A 6,013-nucleotide genomic window follows, 5' to 3' on the forward strand; every position below is an offset into this window, starting at 1 on the left:
GCAATTGGGGCTGTCTGCCAGCTGATGCCAAATGCCTTCCTGCAGAGGCTGGGCAGAAGCTGCAGCCAGGCCAGGCTGGGAAACAGCCCTGCAGGGCGTGAAAGCAGCAGTGGGGCAGCGAGGCTGCCATGGATCCCTTCCTGCTGTGCCGGGCACGACGTGTCCAGATGTGCAGCCAACGCCCCCGGCTGCTGAGTCCCAGGAGCAGCATGAGGGAAATGCACCCACCTTGTCTTCTCTGCAGACGTTCCTTCAGCATTTGCCACATGATTTCTAATGGGTCCTGGAATTTCCTGCCTGCCATGTCTTTGGTCTTTCCTGACAGAGGAACTTAAGAGAAAGTAGTTCCATTTCCCAGGAATGGACCCCACAAAAGCAGGGCTCAGCCTGAGGGGTCAGCAGGGACACACTACTCACCCCTGCCATGGGAGCTGGCCTTTTGTGCAGCATCCAAGGTAGGAGTTGGTGAGGTCGTCCCTGCAGACACGCCTGTAACACAACAGCCACAGAAGCTTCTGTCACCTGCTTCTTACCAGTCAGTCAAACATTACGCCTTGGTGGGACAGTGAGAACATACCTGCAGAATGCTCAGAGTGCTTCACAATTTCAGAGCGCCAGGCTAATGGAGAATCCTTCCCAGCATCCCAGTCTGGAAGCAAACCAAGATGAGAACTGTTTCCATTGTGTGCCAGGGCTGGCTCTGGCCCTGGGCTGGCGGCAGGGCTCCCGCTCGGGGCTGCTCCGGTGCCTTGGGCCTCTGGGCACTCAGGGCCAGCTCTGCAGCAGCTGCAGCGCCAGGGACGTTGCTGCACCAGTCCCGTTTCCCCAGGGATCTGAACCAGCTCCAGAGGCCTGGAAGCCGAGGCGCCTCCAGCTTTGGCTGCTGCCGGGCCGGGCAAGGGCAGGCCCTGGGGGAAGAGCTGCTGCCACACAGCCCCGGCCAGGGCTGAGCCCGGCACAGCAATTACCTGCTGTGCCTGTGCCCGTGTCTGGCTTTGCCTTCCTTCCTGCAGCAGGGGCTGGCACCGAAGATGGAGTGCTTCCTTCAAGAAATACCACCTTCCACTGAAGCACTATGTCCATCTCTTGACAAAGGAAGGGAGACAGCTGCATCAGATGGGGCTGTTTCCCACTTGGCTGGTGGCATCAGAGGTAATATTTGTGAAATTTATGGAGCAGGAAAATGGCCAGGTTACAGTGGCATGATGAGAGCACTTCCAGCTCCAAACAGCCACCCTTTTCCTAATCTGCAGGGATGGATATAGTGGGGGATCTCAGGGTGTGTTACAGTTTGGGCATGGCCTGTCAGCTGATGCCCAATAACTTCCGGCAGAGGCTGGGCAGAAGCTGCAGCCAGGCCAGGCTGGCAAACAGCCCTGCAGTGCGTGAAAGCAGCAGTGGGGCAGCGAGGCTGCCATGGATCCCTTCCCACTGTGCCGGGCACGGCGTGTCCAGATGTGCAGCCAAAGCCCCCGGCTGCTGACTCCCAGGGGAAGCATGAGGGAAATGCACCCACCTTCTCTTGTCTGCAGGGGTTCCTTCAGCTCTTGCCTCATCTGTTTGGATGGTTCCAGGGATATCTTATCTGTTGCATCTTGGATTTTCCCTGTTGGAGTACCTTAGAGAAAAATATTTCCATTTCCCAGGAAAGGATCCCAGAAAAGCAGGGTTCAGCCTGTGGGGTCAGCAGGGACACACTACTCACCCCTGAGATGGGAGCTGGGCTTGAGTGCAGCATCCAAGGTAGCAGCTGGAGAAGCTGGAGAAGTCTTCCCTGTAACACAACAGCCACAGAAGCTTCTGTCCCCTGGTGCCTGCCCGCTTGTCTACAATTCTTCCTTGGTGGCACACTGAGAACATACCTGCAGGAGACTCCAAGGGCTTCAAAACTTTATTCATCCAAGCTGATGGAGAAGCCTTCTCAGCACCCTCATCTACAATGCAATACAGATGAGAACATTTTCCAGTGTGTGCTGGGATCTCTTTCTGCCACAGGGAACTGGGCACTGCCAGGGAGTCGGGTAAGGCCATGGGAGCCAGATGTGAATAGACATGGCCAAAGCTGCCCAGGGGCCTGGGGAGCTCTGGGCTGGCTCCTGGTCACTCTCCACACTCTTTCCCTGCCCTCAGCAACATCCCTGGGAGGGGTGGCTGCAGCAGTGCAGGGACCTGGAACTCTCCCCCTCACACACAGAAGAAATCCTCCCTAAAGCATGGGGGAAAACTGCAGCAGGCAGTGCCACAGCTATCCATCCTGCCCTCCCTCTGTCCCTCCTGCCCTCCTTCTGTGGGGAAACCCCCCAGATCCCAAGGGCAAACAGCCAGGCCCTCTCAGGACACACTGGAGCCTTGCTCTCCCCCTCTGTCCTTTCCCCACCGTGGGCACCCCGTGCAGTCACTCCCAGGTTTCAGGACATGTCTCCCACGGAGGGACCCCAGCAGGACTGCTCAGTGCCCTGAGCCTGCTCGGGATAATTCCCCTGGGCTGTGCTGCTCTAGTCCAGGCTGTGCCCGCACTGCCAAACAGCAGAGAGGGCAGCTCAAGCCTCAGCAGGGCTCAGGCCCAGAGGCACAGCAATTACCTCCTGTGCCTGTGCCTGGCATGGCCTCCCTTCCTGGAGCTGAGGCTGGCATGCAACCACTGCTTCCTCCGGGAAATGCTTCTTTCTCCGCAGGCTCTCCTTTCATTTCTGGAGAATGGAAAAGAGACAGCTGCATCAGATGAAAACATTCCTGACTGGGAATGGGGAAGGGGACAATTTCAGGAGGCATCACTTGTGAAAGGAATGCATAAGGATCAGAAAACACCCAGGATTTTGGGACAACCAAAGGCTGCTTCCTTCCCCAAACAGCCCCAACATCTGATCTGCCTGGACACCAGGAAATTGCAGGGCATCTGAGGGTGGGCATGGCCTGTGGTGCAATTGGGGCTGTCTGCCAGCTGATGCCAAATGCCTTCCTGCAGAGGCTGGGCAGAAGCTGCAGCCAGGCCAGGCTGGGAAACAGCCCTGCAGGGCGTGAAAGCAGCAGCGGGGCAGCGAGGCTGCCATGGATCCCTTCCTGCTGTGCCGGGCACGACGTGTCCAGATGTGCAGCCAACGCCCCCGGCTGCTGAGTCCCAGGAGCAGCATGAGGGAAATGCACCCACCTTGTCTTCTCTGCAGACGTTCCTTCAGCATTTGCCACATGATTTCTAATGGGTCCTGGAATTTCCTGCCTGCCATGTCTTTGGTCTCTCCTGTCAGAGGACCTGAAGAGAAAGTAGTTCCCAGGAATGGACCCCACAAAAGCAGGGCTCAGCCTGAGGGGTCAGCAGGGACACACTACTCACCCCTGCCATGGGAGCTGGCCTTTTGTGCAGCATCCAAGGTAGGAGTTGGTGAGGTCGTCCCTGCAGACACGCCTGTAACACAACAGCCACAGAAGCTTCTGTCACCTGCTTCTTACCAGTCAGTCAAACATTACGCCTTGGTGGGACAGTGAGAACATACCTGCAGAATGCTCAGAGTGCTTCACAATTTCAGAGCGCCAGGCTAATGGAGAATCCTTCCCAGCATCCCAGTCTGGAAGCAAACCAAGATGAGAACTGTTTCCATTGTGTGCCAGGGCTGGCTCTGGCCCTGGGCTGGCGGCAGGGCTCCCGCTCGGGGCTGCTCCGGTGCCTTGGGCCTCTGGGCACTCAGGGCCAGCTCTGCAGCAGCTGCAGCGCCAGGGACGTTGCTGCACCAGTCCCGTTTCCCCGGGGCTCTGAACCAGCTCCAGAGGCCTGGAAGCCGAGGCGCCTCCAGCTTTGGCTGCTGCCGGGCCGGGCAAGGGCAGGCCCTGGGAGAAGAGCTGCTGCCACACAGCCCCGGCCAGGGCTGAGCCCGGCACAGCAATTACCTGCTGTGCCTGTGCCCGTGTCTGGCTTTGCCTTCCTTCCTGCAGCAGGGGCTCGCACCGAAGATGGAGTGCTTCCTTCAAGAAATACCACATTCCACTGATGCATTATGTCCATCTCTTGACAAAGGAAGGGAGACAGCTGCATCAGATTGAGCTGTTTCCCAATTGGGTGGTGGCATCAGAGGTAATATTTGTGAAATTTATGGAGCAGGAAAATGGCCAGGTTACAGTGGCATGATGAGAGCACTTCCACCACCAAACAGCCACCCTTTTCCTAATCTGCAGGGCTGGATATAGTGGGGGATCTCAGGGTGTGTTACAGTTTGGGCATGGCCTGTCAGCTGATGCCAAATAACTTCCTACAGAGGCTGGGCAGAAGCTGCAGCCAGGCCAGGCTGGGAAACAGCCCTGCAGGGCGTGAAAGCAGCAGCGGGGCAGCAAGGCTGCCATGGATCCCTTCCTGCTGTGCCGGGCATGGCGTGTCCAGATGTGCAGCCAAAGCCCGCGGCTGCTGAGTCCCAGGGGAAGCATGAGGGAAATGCACCCACCTTCTCTTGTCTGCAGGGGTTCCTTCAGCTCTTGCCTCATCTGTTTGGATGGTTCCAGGGATATCTTATCTGTTGCATCTTGGATTTTCCCTGTTGGAGTACCTTAGAGAAAAATATTTCCATTTCCCAGGAATGGATCCCAGAAAAGCAGGGTTCAGCCTGTGGGGTCAGCAGGGACACACTACTCACCCCTGAGATGGGAGCTGGGCTTGAGTGCAGCATCCAAGGTAGCAGCTGGAGAAGCTGGAGAAGTCTTCCCTGTAGACACATCTGTAACACAACAGCCACAGAAGCTTCTGTCACCTGGTGCCTGCCCGCTTGTCTACAATTCTTCCTTGGTGGCACACTGAGAACATACCTGCAGGAGGCTCCAAGGGCTTCAAAACTTTATTCATCCACGCTGATGGAGAAGCCTTCCCAGCACCCTCATCTACAATGCAGCACAGATGAGAACATTTTCCAGTGTGTGCTGGGATCTCTTTCTGCCACAGGGAACTGGGCACTGCCAGGGAGTCGGGTAAGGCCATGGGAGCCAGATGTGAATAGACATGGCCAAAGCTGCCCAGGGGCCTGGGGAGCTCTGGGCTGGCTCCTGGTCACTCTCCACACTCTTTCCCTGCCCTCAGCAACATCCCTGGGAGGGGTGGCTGCAGCAGTGCAGGGACCTGGGACTCTCCCCCTCACACACAGAAGAAATCCTCCCTAAAGCATGGGGGAAAACTGCAGCAGGCAGTGCCACAGCTATCCATCCTGCCCTCCCTCTGTCCCTCCTGCCCTCCTTCTGTGGGGAATCCCCCCAGATCCCAAGGGCAAACAGCCAGGCCCTCTCAGGACACACTGGAGCCTTGCTCTCCCCCTCTGTCCTTTCCCCACCGTGGGCACCCCGTGCAGTCGCTGTCAGGTTTCAGGACATGTCTCCCATGGAGGGACCCCAGCAGGACTGCTCAGTGCCCTGAGCCTGCTCGGGATAATTCCCCTGGGCTGTGCTGCTCTAGTCCAGGCTGTGCCCGCACTGCCAAGCAGCAGAGAGGGCAGCTCAAGCCTCAGCAGGGCTCAGGCCCAGAGGCACAGCAATTACCTCCTGTGCCTGTGCCTGGCATGGCCTCCCTTCCTGGAGCTGAGGCTGGCACGGAACCACTGCTTCCTCCGGGAAATGCTTCCTTCCGCACTGGCTCTCCTTTCATTTCTGGAGAATGGAAAAGAGACAGCTGCATCAGATGAAAACATTCCTGACTGGGAATGGGGAAGGGGACAATTTCAGGAGGCATCACTTGTGAAAGGAAAGCATAAGGATCAGAAAACACCCAGGATTTTGGGACAACCCAAGGCTGCTTCCTTCCCCAAACAGCCCCAACATCTGATCTGCCTGGACACCAGGAAATTGCAGGGCATCTGAGGGTGGGCATGGCCTGTGGTGCATTTGGGGCTGTCTGCCAGCTGATGCCAAATGCCTTCCTGCAGAGGCTGGGCAGAAGCTGCAGCCAGGCCAGGCTGGGAAACAGCCCTGCAGGGCGTGAAAGCAGCAGCGGGGCAGCGAGGCTGCCATGGATCCCTTCCTGCTGTGCCGGGCACGACGTGTCCAG

At 57.6% G+C, this 6,013-nt stretch overlaps 1 long non-coding RNA gene across 1 annotated transcript; it reads right to left on the reverse strand.

The window, feature by feature from the left end:
• Positions 1-1,017: 1,017 nt before the first annotated feature.
• Positions 1,018-1,780, reverse strand: LOC135307736 (uncharacterized). The gene is made up of 3 exons (XR_010368400.1): positions 1,706-1,780; positions 1,517-1,618; positions 1,018-1,085 (listed from the first exon to the last, which is right to left on the reverse strand). It is a non-coding gene; the product is annotated as an uncharacterized LOC135307736 (long non-coding RNA).
• Between the last annotated feature and the right edge of the window lie 4,233 nt (positions 1,781-6,013).

The sequence above is a fragment of the Passer domesticus genome, chromosome 9 (genome assembly GCF_036417665.1).
Source record: "Passer domesticus isolate bPasDom1 chromosome 9, bPasDom1.hap1, whole genome shotgun sequence".
In the NCBI taxonomy this organism is placed as follows: domain Eukaryota; kingdom Metazoa; phylum Chordata; class Aves; order Passeriformes; family Passeridae; genus Passer; species Passer domesticus.